The following is a 21,430-nucleotide window of genomic DNA, read 5'->3' as shown; positions in this document are numbered from 1 at the left end:
TCAAATTTTTGAATTTTTAAAACTGGACTAAGACGTGGAAATTTTTATTGCTGCTTTTATATGTTATCATTTTATATTGTATTTTATATGTTGTGCACCGCCCAGAGCCCTTTGGGGATGGGGCGGTATAAAAGTTTAATAAAATAATAATAATAATAATTGGCTAGCCTGGGCTATCCAGGTCAGGGCTCAATTGCATACAGAAACTACAAAGCAAAAATCATGTGTCACTCAATGAAGAATCTTCTCCTGCAAGGTATATTTTATATTAAAATTGCATTTATATTACTGTGAGTTACTTTAAAAGACAATTCTAAAATTGGCTGAAACTGCATGGGATAGGAACTATAAAAATAAAGAAGGGTGCAGTGCAAATGGTGAAAAGACTTTACAAGACTTTACAATACAGAGCACTGCAGTATGTCTATTGATATCTAGGGTCTTAGATTGGAGTGACTCCATGTAGCATTGCACTGTTTGTTAGCGATCTTCTGTGTATTTGCATATAAATAGTCTATTTTTTCCATTGTCGCTGTCCTTTATAAAAAAAAGCATTTAAAATATTACAGCCACTATGCAGGGACAGAATCATATAGGACCATGACTGCAGCCTCACAGTTTAAAAACAATGATTCAAAAGCCGGGGTGGTTAGGGAGGGAAAGGGGAAACTTTGCACCGGAGGGGCAAGGCTAACATAAATAAAAGATCACAGTGATTAATGTACAAGTAGGAAGAATTAGAAAGAAGTTAAACAGAAGATAAAGAAGGGGAGGGGGGGAAAAGCAGGGGGAAAGGCACATTTTTTTAAAAAAATTGCTAATGCCCGATAAAAATGAAGGCCAATTAAAAACAAAATGAAACCCAGAAATGACGCAAGCCAGAAGCAGAAAATTAAAATTGCACTCTCCTACATTTGATCATAGTAAGAAAAGAAATAACTGAGCAGTCATAACTCTTTACTGGCATCACAGAATCTGATGTCGGAGACAGGCTGTTCTGCCCAGCCCAGCAAGAGACCCAGTCTTGCTCTGTTTCCTCCTTGCACCAGCACCTCAGTGTCACATTCAGCAACTCATACATCTGTGAGCAAGATGGGAAGTGCCATCAGGTCACAGGTGACTTGTGGTGATCCTGTAGGGCTTTCAAGGCAAGACACGTTCAGTGGTTTGCCACTGCCAGCCTCTACATGGGCTGAGAGAGTTCTAAGAGAACTGTGACTTGCCCAAGATCTCCCAGCAGGTGTCATGTGGAAGAATATGGAATCAAACCCAGTTCTCCAGATTAGAGTCTGCTGATCTTAACCACTGCACCATGTTGGATGTCAATGAGTAAGATGCTCCATCCATACTAGGTCTCTTTTAAAGGGGCAAGGTTTTTTTCCTCCTCCAGGTAGTTGGCTACCTGACAGTTGATATTCTGGGAGATATGAGAAGGTACACTGACTGGCATTTATAAGGACCACAAAACTGCTAGCAGTAGATGCTACCTGGTCCACCTATCATTTTTGAAATAATTTTTATTGATTTTATAACAACTACGACAAAACTAATAGGAACAATGACAGGTTTGCTGATCTCACCTTGGTTTAGGACCTGAAAGTATATTGGACCCTTGGATGTCATCAAGTGATGGCTGGAAGAAAGGGCATGCCCCGGTGGGAAGAAAACAGGTGGATGGATGCAACTGACTGTATCACTTGGACCTCCAGCCATTTGCTACAGTACAGTGTAAGACTGTTGACTGTTTCCCATCAGTGCATTTGGCAGGGGGTGGGGTGGTATCTGCATTGCAAACAGCACAAAGTTGAGGCAGTTACATTGGAAAACTGAGTGCAACAATGCTCACATTAATGCTTTTGGGATTGGCACAGCCATAAACTGGCACAACTTCTTGAGAGCCAGAGTGGTATAGTGGTTAAGAGCAGGTGGATTCTAATCTGGAGAACCAGCAGAGGCAGAGACTTATCTGGTGAACCAGATGTGTTTCTGCACTCCTACATTCCTACTGGGTGACCTTGGGCTAGTCACAGTTCTTCGGAGCGCTCTCAGCCCCACCACCTCACAAGGTGTCTGTTGTGGGGAGAGGAAGGGAAAGGAGCTTGTAAGCCACTTTGAGTCTCCTTACAAGAGAGAAGGGTGGGATATAAATCCAAAACTCTTCTTCTTGTTGTAGACAGACCTATAATTCATTTGTGCATATGCAATTTGGTGCAGAATGGACCAGCATATTAAAATGACGTGGTTTTTGTGGAGAGGGGGAGTTGTTTTTGTCTAGCTGGAAAACAAAATGCTGTTTAATTTCTATCTTGCCTAGAAATGCTGCTTGAGATGACAGCTAGGATATTAGTGGCATTTGCCAATCAACACCACAGAATCAGGCTACTGAAGGCTAACATTTGAGAGATATAAATTTGCTGGTGTGTAGTGCCAGGCAAAGTATGTGCCGGTCACCCTTTGATGTAAAATAACAAAGGAGGCTTTCTTTCAGCACAGCTCCCGGTGGCCACTGAACACCTCTCCCCTCCCTCTATCTGAGGATCCTTGAAACATGTGAAGGGTTGAACTTCCACAAACCTCAAGTTACCTAGCATGGTTGTTTGCTTTCTGGGCCAAAGAATTGAACTGAAATCCAAAGGAGGAGGAAAAAAATATAGTGACAAAGCTGTCTGATTTAAGTCATTTGGAATCCAGGACATGCTTTTCTAGATAAAAATGAAGGACACTTTACAATTTTTATGCAGAGAAAAATGGAGACTCTAAAATTTTGGAAAGCTTCAATGAGTAAAATGATGTAAGGATGTCCGTTAACTTACTACAAAGATTAATATCTCTGGATGAAACGGCAGTTTTGGAAGGCGGACTCTACAGCATATGCCAGCTGAACTCCCTTCCCTCCCCAAGCTCTACCCCCAAATCTCTAAAAATTTCCCAACCCAGAGTTGGCAATACTACTAATCAGTCAGTCAGTTCACAAGCCGAATGTGCCAGTCTTAACCATGTAAAATCATAATATAGCATCTCTATCTCTTACTTTTATTCCCTTTTTGGAGGTTTTCCAGGTTTCCTACTATGATGGAAGGACTCCTGGTGGCAACCAGCTCTTCCTGCTGTTGCTCAGAATGGCAGTGGGAGAAAAATAAACAACAACCAAGTCCTGCTTATGACATGAGGTCACCTCCGGGGAAAACCTGGATGTGATGTCACACCTCTCTAGGAATCACTAGGAATTTTAGGTGGGTAGATTTCCATAGTTTCCAGCAGTTCCTAGAAGGGCATGACACTATGTCTGAATTTTTCCCAGAATTTATGTCACAGTGGCATCAACGGGCACCTCCATGTCCCCAACCTCAGACTCCAGCTGGCAACCCTATACCCATGGGCACAGGGACTGTCCAAAACAAGAGCTAAAGGGCTCTTTCTTGGCAGGGAATGGGATGCTAACTTCCAGGTGGGGACTGGAGTCCTCTGAGAATTACATCTCATCTCTAGACTACAGAGATCAGTTCCCTCTGGAGAAAATGTAGAAAAGCTGCTTTTCACTTTGGAGGGTGGATTCTATAGCATTATATCTGGCTGAGGCATCTCCCCTCCCCCACCTCCTCCCCTTCCCACCCCCTCCCAGGCTCTGCCCCCAAATATCCAATTAGTTTCCAATCCAGAGTTGGCAACCATACAGATTATAGGCGGTTCTCATGTTCCTATCTGCCACGTATTCTACAGTCAAGAACTTGGAGTGACCAAAATCTTTACACATACTTGTCAATATTTGCTTGAATCTTTAACAACAACCCAAACTTTTTTTGGGAACAGAGCAAATGACTTCAGTAAGATGTTGTGTCGGCACCAGCAGATCTGGATCAAACTTCCTGGCTTTCCTTAAGCTCAAATCACCAATATTTGTGTGACAAATTGTGTGACAGAGCCTTCACAGCCACCAAGGAGCACATCACAAAACAGAACAAGGCAGGCTGTAATTTCCCTCCTTTGTTTTATTATTATTTGACCTTCAGTGTTCTGTTGCCCTCAGATCTCTACTGCAACTTTGCTTTCCTTATTTTTACTGTTTACATTTCATTAAAAGCTGCTTTTCGCAGCCAAGGAAGGAAGGAGGGAATTATATATTTTTTTTCTTTTTGTGCTCTGTTCCCAGTCATCTTGAGGTTTCCAGAATATGTATGTTGTTTAAAGAATAAAGGTAGAATGAAAACTCCCATCCGAGATCTTCACCAGAATATTTGTGATGTTAAGGTGATTCTCAAATATAATGCTGTGAACAGCTCAGCCTCTCTACACAACTGAGCCAATCTGAAATTAAAACAATGTTATATTTATATATAGCTCTTTCCCTCCAGATGGATACCACCTTAATGTATAAAGATATAAAACGAGTATGAATCGATTTCTCTATGTCAGGAAAAGAACCTTGCTGCTACATAGCCTATAACTGTGTACAGAGCAGGTACATAACATAACAGGTGTTTTCAGAAATCACAATTACTTCATCAAAAGTGACACTAGGGGCCTTTCCCCACTTACCTTAAGCCCCGCGCTACTCTCCTCAAGTAGCACGGGGTCCCCCGGCACTCCCCATGACAGGGGAGGCGACAGCACAGCCGCCCCGATGCTGCCGCTGTCGCGCCCCCTCAACGCGCGGCATCCATGGCACTCTTGTAAACAGTGCCTTTTGATGTCATGGGGACGCCCGGGCGTGCGGCATAGGGGGGATTGTGGAGAGTGGGGAAACGCCCTAGGTCTTCAAGCTCCAAGACCTAAGAGGGGTGAAATGGATCAACAAGAAGAGAGCTGCAAATGCCTGCTTTTATACCCCACCAAGTCTCCAAAGCATCTTCCTCAGTGTATTGTCGAAGGCTTTCATGGCCGGATTCAACTGGTTGTGGTGGGTTTTCCGGGTTGTGTGGCTGTGGTCTGGTGGATCTTGTTCCTAACGTTTCACCTGCATCTGCGGCTGGCATCTTCAGAGGTGCATCACAGAGGGAAGTCTGTACACACATCTTCCGTAGCTCTTATCAGTCACCATTACAAAGCTGAAGGACCATGCATTTCCCTGCTGCTACTGCTTTCCTCTAGTCCCACATCTTTTGTGACTCAATTTCTAGTCAGACTCCCTGCAGACTCACACAAATGCTGCCCCATTCCCTTCCCAAGCCACTGAAATCCCACAACCTGTTTCTTTTTGTTATCCTAATACTCACTCCAACAGTTTCCTTTCTTCCATGCCCTCAAATTCACATATTATCTCCCCTTTTCTGCTCTGTCAAATCCTCACAGGAGTTCCTTGTTCTGCTATAGTACTCCCCACCTGATGCTCCATACTGGTAAGGCCAATACTCCCATTCTTAAGCTGCCCACTTTTTTATGTGTTTAATTTTCTTTGTGGCTCTATGTCACTCACACAGCAGGTAAAACTGCAGATCCCTCACAGAACTTCAGTGACATTTGGCTGCACCACTGTTCTCAGGCCACTTAAATGGCCTAGCTCTTAAGGTATTTAATTCAGAATTGTGTTGCTTTGTAAAGCACTGTTTACCTTTTATTTGGCTTATTTAAGGTCTCCCTATTCTGCTTTTCTATTGTTACCTGTGTGCTGAGGCACTAGATCAATGAAAAGTATTATTCAGTGATTGTTAGCACATGAAATTCTGGAACGTGAGGTAAGGATAGCTGTATTCACATCTGAAGACCTTTTTCTCATGAGCTTTTGCCTTAGCAAAATCTCAGCTAGAAAAGCTGACTTTTTTCCCTTTTAAAATCCCCCATATTTTGAGTCAAAGATGAGCTACATTAAGAAGGTACAGAATCTCCCACAAAGCAAAATATAAGGAAATTCATAGCACATGGGTTGTTTTTGACACTATAACAACTAACATCTGTTAAAAGACATAACCGATCCTCACTTTTATGCAGTGGTAGAAAATAACTTACAAGAAAAGAAATTCTTCTATTGGGAAGTAGTTAAGTCTGCTCAATTACATCTTACCATACAAATGTGATGTGATTAACAACATTTTTAAACAAAAAGGCAAGTGTTTGGCATCCAAGTTCAGAGACAGTAGAAATTTCAAAACTAGTGAGACATAAAACAGTTCCTGTTATGTTTATTACTGATCTAAACACACTGATCCACAATAACATGAGCAGTGATGTCTTTCAGGGAGTTAAACCAGGGTTGAATTTTTCTTATAAAGACTTCATCCTGTGGACATGTCATCTGACAGCAGTAAGGCCTTAGTGACAAATCTCCCTGAATGTCAGGTTTTAAAATATTTAGCATGCCTCACTGAGGCCAAGGACGGAAAGGCTTCAACACCCTTTCAGGAATCAGTGTTTGGTTTATTTTGACTCTCCTAACGCTTTGCTGTCACTCAAAGAAAGCCAAATCCAGATTCTGCAAGAGCTACTCCTGCACTGCAAACGCAACCTGGTTCCATTGTGTAAATTTTCCCCACAAACATTGACATTTGCATACATATTACCTTTTCTATACTTATATGTCAGGCCCTCTGAACTAGAGACTATGCTCCCACTGAGATTGCCAAGAACAAGATAATATCCTCAAAATTGCTGTAGTCATATACAGCAGTCAATTAACAAGCACTCTTTATCCATGCTGATTCCCCATTCACTGCCTTCTCCTACTTCAACCCAGGCTCTAGGTCTTCTTTGTCAGCACAAATCCTTCACCAGGTTCTTTTAATTCCTGCCCCTGGCCACTGCACCCTTCCTACTGGGTTAAGAAGGACTGCCAAAGTTCAATAAATTGTTGAGATTTGAAGGATTCCCAGAATGTCATGGGTGGCTGTGACATCACTTCCAGGTTTCTGCAGGAAGTGATGTCATGATACATGCAAGGCTGGTTTCTGCCCCTACCCATTTTCCTCTTGCTGCATGGAAGAAAGCAAAAGGAAGGGTGCATTCCAAAAAGGAGAATGCCTGGTGCCACCTGAAGGTGAATAACCCAAACTGCAAAAAAGTCAAACCCCACCTATTTCTTTGTAAGTGTCCATCTCCTTAGAATGCACCAACATCACACTCCATGCTTCCGTTACATAACAACTTTCTCTGCCTTCATCAACAGCTATGTGGGTCAGGAGGACACAACAATTTTGATATATATCTTATGAACATAAGAAATTGCCTTATACCGAACCAGACCATTGGTCTCATATGATCATGACTGTGTACTCTGGTTGGGTCTCTCATATTCCATTGTAAGTGCCCCCTCTGCTGACCACCCCTGCAGGGTAAACCACCTTGAACTCACAGGAATTCAGCTACTCAGGCTGCTACTCATAAGCTCTTTACTTCTGTCAGGTAGTTAACAGCACTCCTGCAAGCTTGAACCCCTACACCACATCAACCTCCTTTCTCTTCTTCTGTCTCCCTTGTATTCCTCTCAGGAGTATCCCTCCATCCCAGGAGCTCCCTGCTCAAGCCTCCTAGTGGCTGACAAACTGTCTTTCTTGCCCTGCTAGCCTGAGACTGGCGCTTCAGCCTTTCTGGCCTGCTTCCTTGATTGCAACCTGGTGGGAGCTGTGCCGGCCCTGCCCCATTCTCTAAGGCTGCTGAAGACTGCTGATTGCAACTTGGGAAGGGCTGTGTTGCCTCCATCCGATTCCCTGGAATTGTGGAAGCTGGCTCTTGTTGCAGACTCTCCTGCGATGTCTCTGCTGTTCCTTCTTGCTACTGGCTTCCTGGAGGTCCCTGCTCCTTGTGGCAAGTCCAGAAGCAGGGCTGTCAGTTGTGGGTCCCTCGGTGGGCATTTGTGACAAGGGTGTGTGTGGAACAGGCTGCTGGGTGCTGGGAGGCAGACCCATCCCTGGACAACCTATTACTCAAAGCCCCAATCTTCACTTACTACCTAAGCCTTTTAACTGGAGATGTCAGGGATGGAACCTTCTGCGTGTAAAGCAGATATTCTACTACTGCGCCACATCCCATTGTGTGGTATTGGTCTATGTTAAACCATGATGATGGGAAATTGCTATATGAAAATGTGTGGAGAATGGAAAAGATTAGTAACATTTATGCTAGGTCTCAGAGATTCCCAGTGGGAGCAGGATCATGGGGAGAAGGGAGAATACCAGTTTTTATGCCTACTGTCTACTAGTGATATCAAGAATCATGCAATGCAAAGGACACTCTCTCTTTGATTTGTTTTTCTTTTTAACTCCATACAAGGAGTTCAGTTATGAACCAACTTTTGAAACATTTCTTTTAATGCTACTCACTGAATCCATGGATGTGACATTGGGTCTACCAATAGTCCAATGTCCCAACCCCCAATGCCCCTAGCCCAATAACTGTAACCTTCACTCAGGGCTCTCTCTGCACCTTAATTAAAAACTAACTAACTTCTCATTGTGGGATGACAAACAGCTGGACCAGAGTTACCCTTTGGCATGCAGATGGCACTAGACTAGAAGCATGAGAGCTGCTGGAGAAACTGGTGTGTGTGAACTGGTACAATAAGTGCTTCCAGAATAGCAATAGTGGCTATTTTCATCTTGCTCGTGGTTCCTCCGGGCCATCCTGATACGTTTGATCTCTCTTTTGTTATCTTCCTTTATATCCTTCACAATCCTTCTACTGCTTAAGTTGAAAGCCTTTCAGAGTCCTGAATACACTCTTTTAGAAAAGAGCACTGGTACCTTCTACACAGAACCAAACAGCTAACAAATTTAAAATGTAAGAAATGGCAAGAATGAACTAATGGTATATGCATCTGTGTAAATAAGGGGAGTCCCAATAACCAGTTAACTTTGGGATAGCCAGCATGGTGTACTGATTAAGAGCAGGTGGAGTCTAACCTGGAGAACCAGGTTTGATTTCCCACTCTTCCACCTGAGTGGCAGAGGCTTATCTGGTAAACCAGATCTGTTTCTGCACTCCCAAGTTACTAATGGGTGATCTTGGGCTAGTCACGGTTCTTTGGAGCATTCTCAGCCCCACCTACCTCAAAAGTTGTCTGTTGTGGGGAGAGGAAGGGAAAGGAGCTAAGCCACCTTGAGTCTCCTTATAGGCAAGAAAGGTGGGGTATAAATCCAAACTCTTCTTCTCCTCCTCCTTGCCTTTCCAGCAGAAAAACAACTTCCTTAAATGCCTCCTCCTATTCTTTCCACTGTCCCTTTTCCAAAATGTATCATAACCACTGCTGTTCTCCGCAAAGTGTCAGCAGATATGACAGCAAGCCGTTCTCTGCTGCTAAATGATAGGCTATTAAATAAGCAAACATCTCAGCTCTATTAGTAATCTTATTATTACCCACATTGTAAAAACCACAATGTTTATGACAGTGCCACCTCCGTCTCGAGGAAACCAATGCTCTGCACACCCAAACAGGTAGGCAGGCTTATTTTATGCGCTTGCAATATGAGCGGCACGGAGCAGAAAGCAGCTGGAGGAAAATGGCTACAGAGAAATGGGTCCCTGGGGCCTCATCTGTTGATTTATTTTGTTTATAGATGGAATACATTTTTTTAAAAAAAAGTCTCCACTCAAAATGTAAAACGTTGCCATGGCACAGGGCTGTCTGCTTGGGGATGTGGAAGCGGAGGAATGCCGGCAAGTCCAAGAGGAAGAGAGAATGGAAGGGTGCTTTGCAAAGAATGTTACAAAGAGGTGCAAAAGAAATTGAGAGAGAAAAAAGAGGGATCTTTATAAGCAAGCATTAAGAAAGAAGACTCAATTTCTTTAAATAGCAGTCATTTTGTAATGGCTTCAAATCTATGTCTTGGTGTCTAGCTAATGAGATTAGTTTAATGAACCAGGTAGTCTGAAATATTCTTCTTTCTGCTCCCCAACTGCTGCTGCTGCTGCTAGTTTGACTCCAAAGCCACTGGGGCTGAGAAGATTTTACAAATGTTTTATCCAAGGCCCTCAATCCAGTACAGGGAAAGGGGTGGCCATCAGGGGTGGCTAACCTATGGTGATCCAGATGTTCATGGCCAATTGGCCATGCTGGCAGGGCCTGATGGGAATTGTAGTCCATGAACATCTGGATCACCATAGGTTGGCCACTCTTGATTAGATGGTCATAATTTGAGAAATGAACCTTCTTAGCACATTCAGTGCATTTTGTTCAGATATACGATTGTTTTTTACAGTCCCATTCTTGGAAAACAAACCTTTCTTGGCTAGCCGCTTAGCCAGCAGCGCATAGCACTGGCTGGCTGGCTCCAGTGCTATCATATGGTTAACACCCCCCTCTCCAGAGAAGTTTTGCAATAAAACAAAGAGAGGGGAAGGGAGGGAGGGAGGCCTGGCAATGAATGGGTGTCAGGAGAAGAAATCGCACTCCTGACACTTTGTGCAGGGCAGGGGTAGGGAACCTGCGGCTCTCCAGATGTTCAGGAACTGCAATTCCCATCAGCCTCTGTCAGCATGGCCAATTGGCATGGTGGCTGCAGTGGGGTGGGTCCTGGGCTTTTATCTGAGCTGCTGATTCCTGAGTCTGAGGGAAGGAAATCAGCCCACATTTTCACAATGGTCATGCAATGGTCACCTCCAGGTTGGATGACTGTAACTTGCCCAACAGTTGGAAGCTGCTCTGAGCCTGCTTTGGCATAGAGAGCGGGAAATAAACAAACAAACAAAAAAGGGGGAGATTCAATATTCATTGTATTTAAACAAAAGCAGTGTGTGTTACTGAAAGAAAGCAGAAACCATCAGGACATAACCCTCAAATGTCTAGAAGGTGAGGGTTTTTTTTAATTGGTTCTGCCTTTGAGTTAAAGGCAAGCCAACCAACTAAAAGCAAAACCAGGTGTGCCTTGGAGCATATTAAAGAGCCATCGCTCAGTTGTTGAACAACAGAGCATTTTCTGAGCATATGGAGAGTAGTGCCCTGTCTTTCAGCAGTTAAGCAGTAAGAACATAAGAACTAGCCTGCTGGATCAGACCAGAGTCCATTTAGTCCAGCACTCTGCTACTCGCAGTGGCCCACCAGGTGCCTTTGGGAGCTCACATGCAGGATGTGAAAGCAATGGTAAATATACATGTACAATCCTTCTCCGGTGGCCAAATGCAAAACTGTTTTCTTCATTCCCCATCTAAGAAAAGCAAAGCAATACCAACTGCCATGGAGAAGCCACCCTAGGTTGCCAGCTCTGGCTTGGAAACTTCCTAAAAACCTGGTGGGTGGAGCCTGGGGAAAGCAGGATTTGGGGAGGGGAGTGACCTCAACAGGGTATAATGCCATACACTCCACTCTCCAAAGCTGCCGTTTTCACCAGGGGAACTGATCTCTGTAGTTTGGAGATCAGTTGCAATTCTGCGTGCAACCCTATTTAAGGACATTCATTAAGAACCTTCTGCTTTCAAGTGATACAGACACCGCATTTTGCATGGCAGAATAATATGACCCCAAAAGAGGCAGCGGGAGATACATAGGGGACAGGAATGCTGCATGCTTTCACCCTAGATACCCTGCCTATAGATCTTGTCAGTTTTTGCACCTTCAGTAGATACCAACTGTGGTACAGCAGTTCTCCCCCCCCCCCCCAACCTCTGCACATATACAGACTTTGCACGCCAAGTGGTGAAAGTGACTTTGGCGTTTTCCAAACGGACAAAATATCCCAGGGAAAAACCGGATGTCTCTATCTTGGTTTCTCCCTCCACGTTCAGCACATTCAGGCGGGGAGGAAGAACTTGCATAGCCCCCAGTTTTGTTTCATTTTCCTTGTCGACGTTGCTGCACATGCGCAAAATGTCTCATTTTCCCAACGTTCTGATTGGCTGCAGGCAGTGAGGTGGGGAAAATAAACTGGTCCGTCTCCTGCAGTGTTTGCATAGGAGTGGGATTGACACGGTTTTTTTTAAAAAAATCACCAATTTTATCGTTTTTTGAAAGGCGGGGGATAAGAGAAATCTTGCGGGGCTGGCCCAAGTTAGACCCGGAAGCCATGCGGAAGTCATGGCCGAACTGGGATGTTTCACCTTCTTATCCCAGGATATATGGGCCATGGGGAAAATACCTTAGTTTTCCCAAACAGCACCACATCCAGTACTAAAGTGAAAACTGTATTTGAAACGGCTCCCCAAAGTTAAAAACAGCCATTCACAACGTGACATAAGATCTCTGTGTGTTCATTGGTTTTGGGGAAAAACAGAGTCATGTGTCTTATGAAAGAATGCAGCCACAAACAGCCCATTTTTTAGACTTCTGTGCAGAAGAACGAGGAGGATCAGAAACCTGTTTTTTGAAAGGAGGGGCAGAGAAGGAGATTCAATTCTCTGCTGAAACTGCTCACAAATCCACCCATTATCATAACACAAACAGCCACAGTGCGTTGCTCACACTCTAGACCAGGGGTAGGGAACCTGCGGCTCTCCAGATGTTCAGGAACTACAATTCCCATCAGCCTCTGTCAGCATGGCCAATTGGCCATGCTGGGGTGAGGCTGATAGAATGATTCTGGTATCTGAGCACAGGAATCTACTCTAGGCTAATGACTTTTATCTATGTGCCCAAGTGACACAAATGTTGTGCAGCCAGCGTTAGCTGGAGCACGTAATCTTTGCTTTTTTGCAAATCCCTCCATCAGCTAGCATGCTGAAGAGAGTGCATCATTTCATAATATGTGCCTAACAAAGGAAGCATTTAAGGCCCAGCTCCATTTGTGCTAATCCCTGCAGATAGGTACGAAGACATATTTTACAGTGCTCCATGTTATTTTAATATTGGGATGAAGCAGGTAGTCTGGGTCAGGCAGCCTGCAGCATAAACTACAAGGTCTAAGCTTGTCATTACCATCAAATAAGAGTTTTCCATAGCCTTTTTAATAGGATTAGATAACAGAATGGGGAGCAACCCTGCTGTTGCCGTAAATTAATTAAGAAGAGAAAATCAGTGCCTGGATTTGATGACAGACAAGAAATTATAAGGAGTGCCTCACCCACAAACAATTTCATGTATTTTCATAGTATTTATTTCACTTGTCAGCCACACATTTCAAACCCGCATACAAATAATAATGTTATGAAAAACTTATCAGGAAGGCTCCCAAGCGTTCATAGTTTAGCAGACGGTGCAAAAAAATAAATATTTAGGAGGACAATCTTCCAAATAGATTAGAACAAGACAGTGTTGTAGTCTATTGCAATGTTTATTGGATGTATCACCCATTCTTGTTGCATCCAAATGACTTTTTGTAACCCTTCTTGTATTGTGGTATGTCAAGCCTTAGACATTTTACCCTAGACAGTTTTTTGCCTGCATTGATAGTTTTGCTGCCTTGAATGGTGTTAAATTCTGGAATCCTAGCCCCACTGAATTGATATATTACTATAAATATCTTTGCTGTGTGGTTAAATTGTTTGTCATATTTTGTAATCCCCCTTGGAGCTCAGTGACAAAGGCAGGCTATAAACGGAGATAATGCACAATCTATATATATATAAAAAGCTAACAGTGTATTTGTTGATGATAGTATACCTCAGTAACTGCTGGGCCAATTCCTCTGAAAATTCCCAGCCACTATAGTCAGGCAGGTGAGAGTGTTTTTAGATGTTCATATACCTGAAGTTTCACACCTGGCCCAGGTAAAACACCTTTTTCCTGGCGCTCCATGGTGAAGGACATGCAGCTGCCTGTGTGTAACTGTCACCCTTAGAATGTTCGTGCCCTTAGAATGTTCACTCAGATGGCCAGATATGTGCAGTGAAAACAGTACATAGGCAATAACTCGAGTGGAAGTGAAACACATACACACACATACACAAGAGGGAGAGGGAGGGAGGGAGGGAGGGAGGAGTGGCATGTGTGACGAATGCATTTATCCTGCATTCAGGTTACAGGGTGGAACCGCCCCTGAAAGAGTTAAGCCCTGGCCAGCCCTGATTGGCCAGAGAAAAATAGGCAGATACTATAAATACTGTCAGCGAGGGTGCTGAAGTGTTCTTCTTTTTTTGACTCTTTGGACTTTGTGGCTCTGTGTGAGCTTGTGTGCCCTCGGGTACTTTTTGTAGCAGCGTGAGGAGAATCCGCTAGATCTCTCACTGCTGTTGTTTAAGAATAGCTGAGGAAGCTATTCAGTCACCTAAAACCCTGAGATTTGGAGGAGAGTGTCCGCCCTCAGGTGTTTTGTTTTGAGGGAAACCTCTTTAAAAGTCTATAGGTCTGTCCTCCAATACAGTGAACACCAGTCTTGGGAGGCCCAGTTCCTGTGGCAGAGAAGCCAGATTGTGGGAGTGTGGGAGAGGGAGGCTGTATGCCTGAATCCCACTGGGCGTAGACTGGGTGTTTTATTTTGTGGTGAGGTACAGCGGACTGAAGGAGTGTGAAATCTCCAAAGTAATATCTTTGTTGAAACATCCTTTTTCTGAAACAAAACCTTAAGTAAAGCAACACCTGCGAGTGTCCATTTTAAAACCCAAAGTGAAGTGCCAGTAACTGTTAAGCTCGTAGACAACTTTTCTCTGCAACCAATACGCTTATTTCCTCTCCAGTTTACCTGAGAAGCCTTTGTTGAGCCAGCAATAAAAGTTTTGAGTTTTGTTCAACTTTAAACTGTTCCAGTCATCATTTATTTTTCTGTCTGTGTCTGTGTGTTCCCCAAACAAAAAGGTGGTGTCCGTTTAAAATCAGTTTTTTGTGGGCTTTAATTTATTTTTGGTGGCAGCGCAGAAGAGAATATATAAGCGCCTTCTGTTATAGCATGCAAGGGAAGAGAGGGAGGGAGGGAGAGGAAAGGGACGGAGGGGGAGGCATGCAAGGGAAGAGAAGTGAGAGAGGGGAGAGAGTGAGGGGTGGCATGCAAGGGAGGGGAAGCAGGGGGCCCAGCATCTTGATATGACCCACCCACTTTAGGGGAGGGAAAGAGAAGGGAGGGGGAGGGGTGGCATGCAAGGGAAGAGAAGTGAGGGAGGGAAGAGAGTGAAGGGCGACATGCAAGGGATGGGAGGGAGGGGCCAAGCACCCTAGATTCCCTGAATACTGTGGTTACAGTTAAGAAAACCAGGCATGCATTACTCAGGAGTAAGCTCGGTACAGCAACAGTGACACATATTCTTTGAATGTTTCATGTCATGCTTCCCTCAGAGGGTTTCCTCAGAAGCGACACCAAGTGCCACCCACCAAACTTACGCCCAGGTAAAGGATCATGACCCACCAGCCTAGATGAGTGGGAGGGTGACTCTTCCATTCCCCCACCCCAAAGCCGAATGGCTTGGGCACATACATCAATGACATCGCACAGTATCAGGCTGCGTGTTTGCATGAGCACGTACTGCTGGCCTCTGCAATTGATTTGCTGCTACTGTTCCTTTTCCATTTCACCACAATAAGCTACAGCAACGTGTGGCCAGGCCCCACTAGTATATATATATAGATGCACAAATATGTGTGTGTGTGTGTATGGAGAGTCCCAACTGCGGATAAAAACATGATATAAATATATGGAAACTGCATAAAAAGAAACACTATACAGGGTGTATTATAATAGTCTAATGCAGAAGCCTGATGCGGTCAGATCTCATAAACTAACCTTGCCAAGGATTTGGACGGGAAACCTCCAATGAATTCCAGGAACACAATATGGAGGCAGGCAAGTGCAAACCACTCTGAATGTCTCTTGCCTTGGAAACCCCAGCATGGGTTGCCATAAATCAGATGTAAATTGAGAGCAAAAAATGTCGAAGTCACTAGGGCATCAGTGACTGTAGCCAGGTCTGCCTTACAGCAAACACATCAACCAAAGCTGATACAAAGAAATTACTGCAAGTCATAGACAGCACCTTAGGGTTGCCAATCTCTAAGTGAGGGGTGGAGATTTCCCAGGAATTACATCTGATCTCCAAACTATATACATCACTTATTTATTTTAACATTTATTCCACTGCTCCTGGAGAAAATGGCTGCTTTGGAAGGTGGACTGCATGGCAACCCAACCAAGATCTGCCCGCTAAACCCCATCCTTCCAGGATCCACCCTCAAATTTTCAGATATTTCTGAACCTGGGGTAGGCAACCCTAGAATTCTGAGGTAAAGTTAGATTCAAAAGCACACCAAGGCTGTAAACCTCATCTTTCAAGGATAGTGATAACCCCATCCAATCCGCTCTCACCAGCCCACAAATCTCCATGATATTTACTTCTCTTTGGTCTCAATTAAGCTGAATTTATTCACCATCAGACTGTCATTATATTGTTTCCTCGCAATACTGTTCTGGATTCAGGTCCTCACCCAGACACGCCCACTCCACACTACTCTAGGCATCTTCTGGAGAGTGTTCGGCCGTTTCCGCACGGCCCCCGAGGCGCCCCCACACCGGCAAGAATTCTGCCGGCGTGGGGGCATGATGGTTGTCCGCGACGCGAAGCGTGCGCGCAAGTGTTCAGGGGAGGTCGGCGGAGGACAGGCGCGCTCCACATGGAGCCGCCTTTGCCCCGTTCTTCGCTCCATTGTTTGTCCCCGGCCGCCGGGCTGTTGGTCTTCTGAAGTTCACCCACGCTGCCCTTCGACCTCCAGGGGTCGGAGGACAGTGAGGGAGGGGCTGCAGAGGCCAGCAGCCCGACGACGGGGACAAGGTGAGTGGGACGGGGAAGGGAAACAACGTGTTCCCGGTGGTGCTGTTCGCACCGCGCCGCCAGGAACACGCTGTTGCGGCAAAAACAACCCTTTAAAGGGTTGTTGTTTAGGGCGGCCTGACGCCGCCCTGGGGGAGGGGGAGCGCAGTCAGGTCGGCACTGCTGTGTTGCAGCAGCACCGCCTGTGCGAATGGCTCCCTGGGGACGGTGTTTATCCCGTCCCCAGGGCGCCATAAAAAGGCCATGCGGAAACGGCCTTCCAGAGTATGTGGCTGCCTCAGGTGAATGTGTAGATGGTCTTGACAGAACTTCTCTAGTGCCACAGCTGCTCAGTGAGATAACAAATCCAGCCAAGCATTCTAAATGCCCACTGAAGAATCGCAAAACAGTTCCGCTTGAAACATGTCCCAGATGCACTCACAAGGCACAGACAGACAGACATCAACCCCTCTATTTCCACATTTCTCACTCAGGTTTGTTTAGACAAGTCACTGAAGATCTACTTTGAACAAAGATGTCTGGAAGCTGTGACAGCTTCTTCATAATGCCAAGCTTCTGGTACATTAAACTTTAAAAGGATGTTAAGTTCCTGCATTTATTTTATCAACATGTTCACAGCCAGCAAGAGGAAAGCCACAAAAGGAATGCACACTCCCACAACCAGGCATGGCAGACTCAGCTCAATATGCAGTGAAAGATAAAAATTATTATTTATACTAATAATACTTGCATGATGAACCACAGCATCTGCCACCCAAAGATACTAAAGTTTTTGCAAACATTACACTTTCTTATTAAAGCCTCATTAAAGCTTCTTTGGATGCAACAATCATTCCTGGTTTCTAGTTGAAGGCAGGTCACCAAATCAGATCTCATTAAGCTACTTCTTTTGGTAAATACAGCTCTGGACCAAATCCATGAAAACAAAAACATTCAGTCCTTGATAAGCGAAGGCTTGCTGTTTGGCTGCCCTGCGTTCCCTCCCCAGCCCCCACCGCCAAAAAAAAAAAGAATTACTCAGGGTCATTCAAGTTATCCTACTCTGTAATTATTACAGAGGCAATGTTTTTCAGGTGTCCTGAAAATAGCTCCAGGATCTGAATTTAGCAACGATGTAGCTAGCTGAAGTACCAGCCATAAATAGCATCTATCCTAAGTAGACTGTATGAAGGGATGCAGGTCCTGGGCACCAACACAGTGACACATTGCATAGGTCAGCCTTGTGGACCAGAGATACCCTTTCACCTGGTCACCTCTGGCCTGAAAGAATCATACAAAAGGTGCAGCAGGGTTGGCTGAATCATGCCAGCATCTCAAGGTGTTGCTTGGGTAGAGATGCCATTTGGGATTGCCATTTAAGGCAGTAACCCAGAGCAAGTTTCAGACCACATGGGAATCTGTCTCATGGATCTCTACATTTCAGGCAAGTTGCTGATTCTACAAGAGATGTTTAGAAACCATTAAATGAGCTTATTGATTAGATATGAAAACCGAAGGGACAAAGGAGGATACTGTTAACCTGGATTGATTAACATGGTTAAAGTCCTTATAAGGACTGAAGTTATATTATATAGTGGTTATAAGTAACTCCCATAGCTGTTTTTTTAAAATACGTTGCCTTTTACATTTAATCTTTAATATTTTTAAAGGCAGACTTTTTAATCTTGCTGAATGCCTCTTCCTCTCCAAATTGACATGTTATCCTTGTTTGTGTGGTATCATATTTCTGTGGTAGCCCACAAAGATGTGTACAGATGCTCATGAAAGGTTGCACATCTGGAGCTGTATCCCAGCAGAGAGGATGCTGGATAAAACCATTTTCATTTTGGGTGCTAATTCATTTGCAGCTGCTGAACATTAGCTGAAAGGTATGTTTCTTGTGAGAAAATTGCAAAGAATCTGGAAATGCTCCTGTAGCATTGTCACATATGGTAAAATGCCTCAGGCCAGCATTGATGCATTGGCCATACTTTCCCCCAGTTTTATCTACTGCCATTTTAAAGAACCAAACATTATCAGATTTAATGTGAGTGTAGAAGTTAATGTACTGGGCCAGGATTGGGTGTCCAGACCAACTCGAGAACTAGGTAGACCAAGGCTCAAACCTCTACTCAGCCATGAAGCTTGCTGAGTGACCTGGGCCCAGACACTCTCTCAATCCAACCTACTTTACAGGGTTTCTGTAAAGATAAAATGGAGTCAGGGATAACTATGTGCACTACCCTGAGCTCTTGAAAGGATCAAGAAACAGTTAATGAGAAAGACTTCTGCTTGAGACCCGGAAGAGCCACTGCCAGTCAGAGAAGACAGAAGTTACCCGGATAGACCAATAGTGTGACTCACTCCAACCAGAGGTCCCTTGGGGGCCATGGTATCTGCCAATACCATTTCTGAGACCCACCAACTGGGTGGAGTCAGGAAGGGCTTCTTGGTTGATGGTGGATGACTAGAGATTTTATTGGCTGTGCAGATTTTTTTTAAAAAAAATGTTGCTTTGGCAGCAACTGCCACCACAGTACAAAAATCTACACTGGGTTACAGAAGTTAAGATGTAGCGAACATGTCGTGACTTGTTCTGCCTCCTGTGGCCGCCATTTTGTTGCCATGCCCACCGTGCTATGTCAGAATTCCAAATCTGCCTGCAGGCTCAAAAAGAAGAAGAAGAAGAAGAAGAAGAGTTTGGATTTATATCCCCCCTTTCTCTCCTGCAGGAGACTCAAAGGGGCTGACAATCTCCTTTCCCTTCCCCCCTCACAACAAACACCCTGTGAGGTAGGTGGGGCTGAGAGAGCTCTGAGAAGCTGTGACTAGCCCAAGGTCACCCAGCTGGCGTGTGTGGGAGTGTACAGGCTAATCTGAATTCCCCAGATAAGCCTCCACAGCTCAGGCGGCAGAGCTGGGAATCAAACCCGGTTCCTCCAGATTAGATACACGAGCTCTTAACCTCCTACGCCACTGCTGCTCAAAGGGAACTTCTTGCATTCATGTGGAAAGATGTGAACTTGTGGTTCAGCCACACGATTCACTAAGGGATCCTGAGCTCCTTCCAACCTTGCCCGTTGTGAGGATTACAGTAGGAGGGAGAAGGCTATTTATGCTGCTTTCAAGGAAGAGCAGGGGAAATATAATTAATAATAAATCTATGCCCCCACCCCAATTACAACAGTCTCTGTACTGCACATTAATCTCTTCCTTTCCAGCACTTTTTTCATTGAATCACTTCCTGTTGAAGTACCCACATCGGTATATCGAGTTTGTCCTTGTAACCCTGTCAACACTTTCCACCCGCCCAAGACAGCAGATACAAGACAATAAAAGAGGAACCATGTTCTCTGGAATAGGTCAATGATGACACAACAGCACACTGCAAGAACCGATATCATCATCACCCCAACCCCTGCATCCATCTGTAACAAGACCGCATGACTCTGCTTCTGTTACAGCAAGGTATTTCCAAACTCCTCCTGTATTTGTTTGTGCGCTTGCTTACATCATTTATATGCTGCCTTTCCTGTTTAAGAAAAGTGTTCAAGGCAGCCAGCAAATTAATAAAATATAAATCTAGCTGTCACAAAAATGTATTTTAAAAAAACCCACAAAGACAGCAAAAAAATATTTAACATAAATTTTAAAACCAGGGAACTTGCTCTCAAAAACCCTTCCAAAAGAAAAGAAAAAGTCAAGCTGACACTGAGTCATGTGGCAAAGGGCTGAACCCAGTTCCCGGGGAAATATGTTCCATAGATGAAGGGTAGCCACCAAAAGACCCTTTGAAGAGTTCCCATCAAGCTTATTTCTGTGGCTGTGAGGTCCCATAGCCAAGCCTCTATGGACAATCTCAGACATGGGCAGGTACAACTAGGTGGAATGCTGGTTCTTGGGAACATTACAGCCTGTTAATTTGAGCTTAAAAGCCCAAATAATAGATTGGTACATACCGGTATGTCTGATCAACCTTTATATTCTCTTTATACTATCGCCCTACAGCAACATGTTCCATGCAAATATAATAGGCTAGATCCAGCCAGCTGTTTTACTCCATCTTTCCTCATTCCCCTCCTTTCTGCAGCCCGTGTCCCATGTGATTTGTGGCCACACTGGTGTCCTGATTCCCTGCTCAGCTGATTTGGTGGCCAAAAGGATCTTCTGATCCTTTTGCCACTGGGGAAAAGCTTCTTGGATCCAACCCAACACAATCCTATTGAGATTCTTTGCATGTGTGTGTATTTGGGCAGAAATTCTTTACTAACAGGTTGTTTTGATTATCCAATTTAAGCTGATACCAAAAACATGATTTCTGTTAATTATAGTATGTGTTTCCACTACACAAGAGTTCTTTATCTGAAACTCTTAACCAATTAAACATTTTAGACGATAATCTGTCTTGCTTTCCAACTTCTAACTGATGTAAACATTATAGCAGGTCAAGGTATTTAATTGAGCTAACAGTTTCTCTCAAGTAAGTAATACAGAACACCCACTGTTCTTGAAGTCATCTTAGATACCTTACTTGACTCAACAGATGTACAGTGGTGCCACCAACTCTGAAACCCGTTCATGGTGGATGACTCCAAATTAAAATAAGATTGCAGTATTTTTAATGAGCAATCAGTTAATCACATAGATTCATTCTTGCAGCTGTACTTTTACTATTCATAATTTTCCCCTTACCCCAAAATTGCATCCATCTTCAGAGAATAAGGCATAATATTCAGTGTACATAATATACATACAACTTATAGCTTACGTAAAATTCAGATTGCCTTCCTGTCCAGAGTTATGCAGATGTAAAGTTTCACTGAAGTCAGTGGAAATGCAACTGCCCTGCAGGACCAAAACTTAACTTTGGTAACCAGTGAGTAACTGAGCTCTTACTGGCTGA

At 44.1% G+C, this 21,430-nt stretch overlaps 1 protein-coding gene across 2 annotated transcripts in view; it reads right to left on the bottom strand.

Moving 5' to 3' along the window:
• TBXAS1 (thromboxane A synthase 1) overlaps window positions 1-21,430 on the bottom strand; it is a 267,511-nt gene that overhangs the window by 225,281 nt on the left and 20,800 nt on the right. The gene's annotated exons all lie outside the window — the stretch shown is intronic.

This window comes from Sphaerodactylus townsendi, linkage group LG06 (genome assembly GCF_021028975.2).
Source record: "Sphaerodactylus townsendi isolate TG3544 linkage group LG06, MPM_Stown_v2.3, whole genome shotgun sequence".
Classification (NCBI taxonomy): domain Eukaryota; kingdom Metazoa; phylum Chordata; class Lepidosauria; order Squamata; family Sphaerodactylidae; genus Sphaerodactylus; species Sphaerodactylus townsendi.
This window is presented reverse-complemented; position numbering and strand designations above follow the sequence as displayed.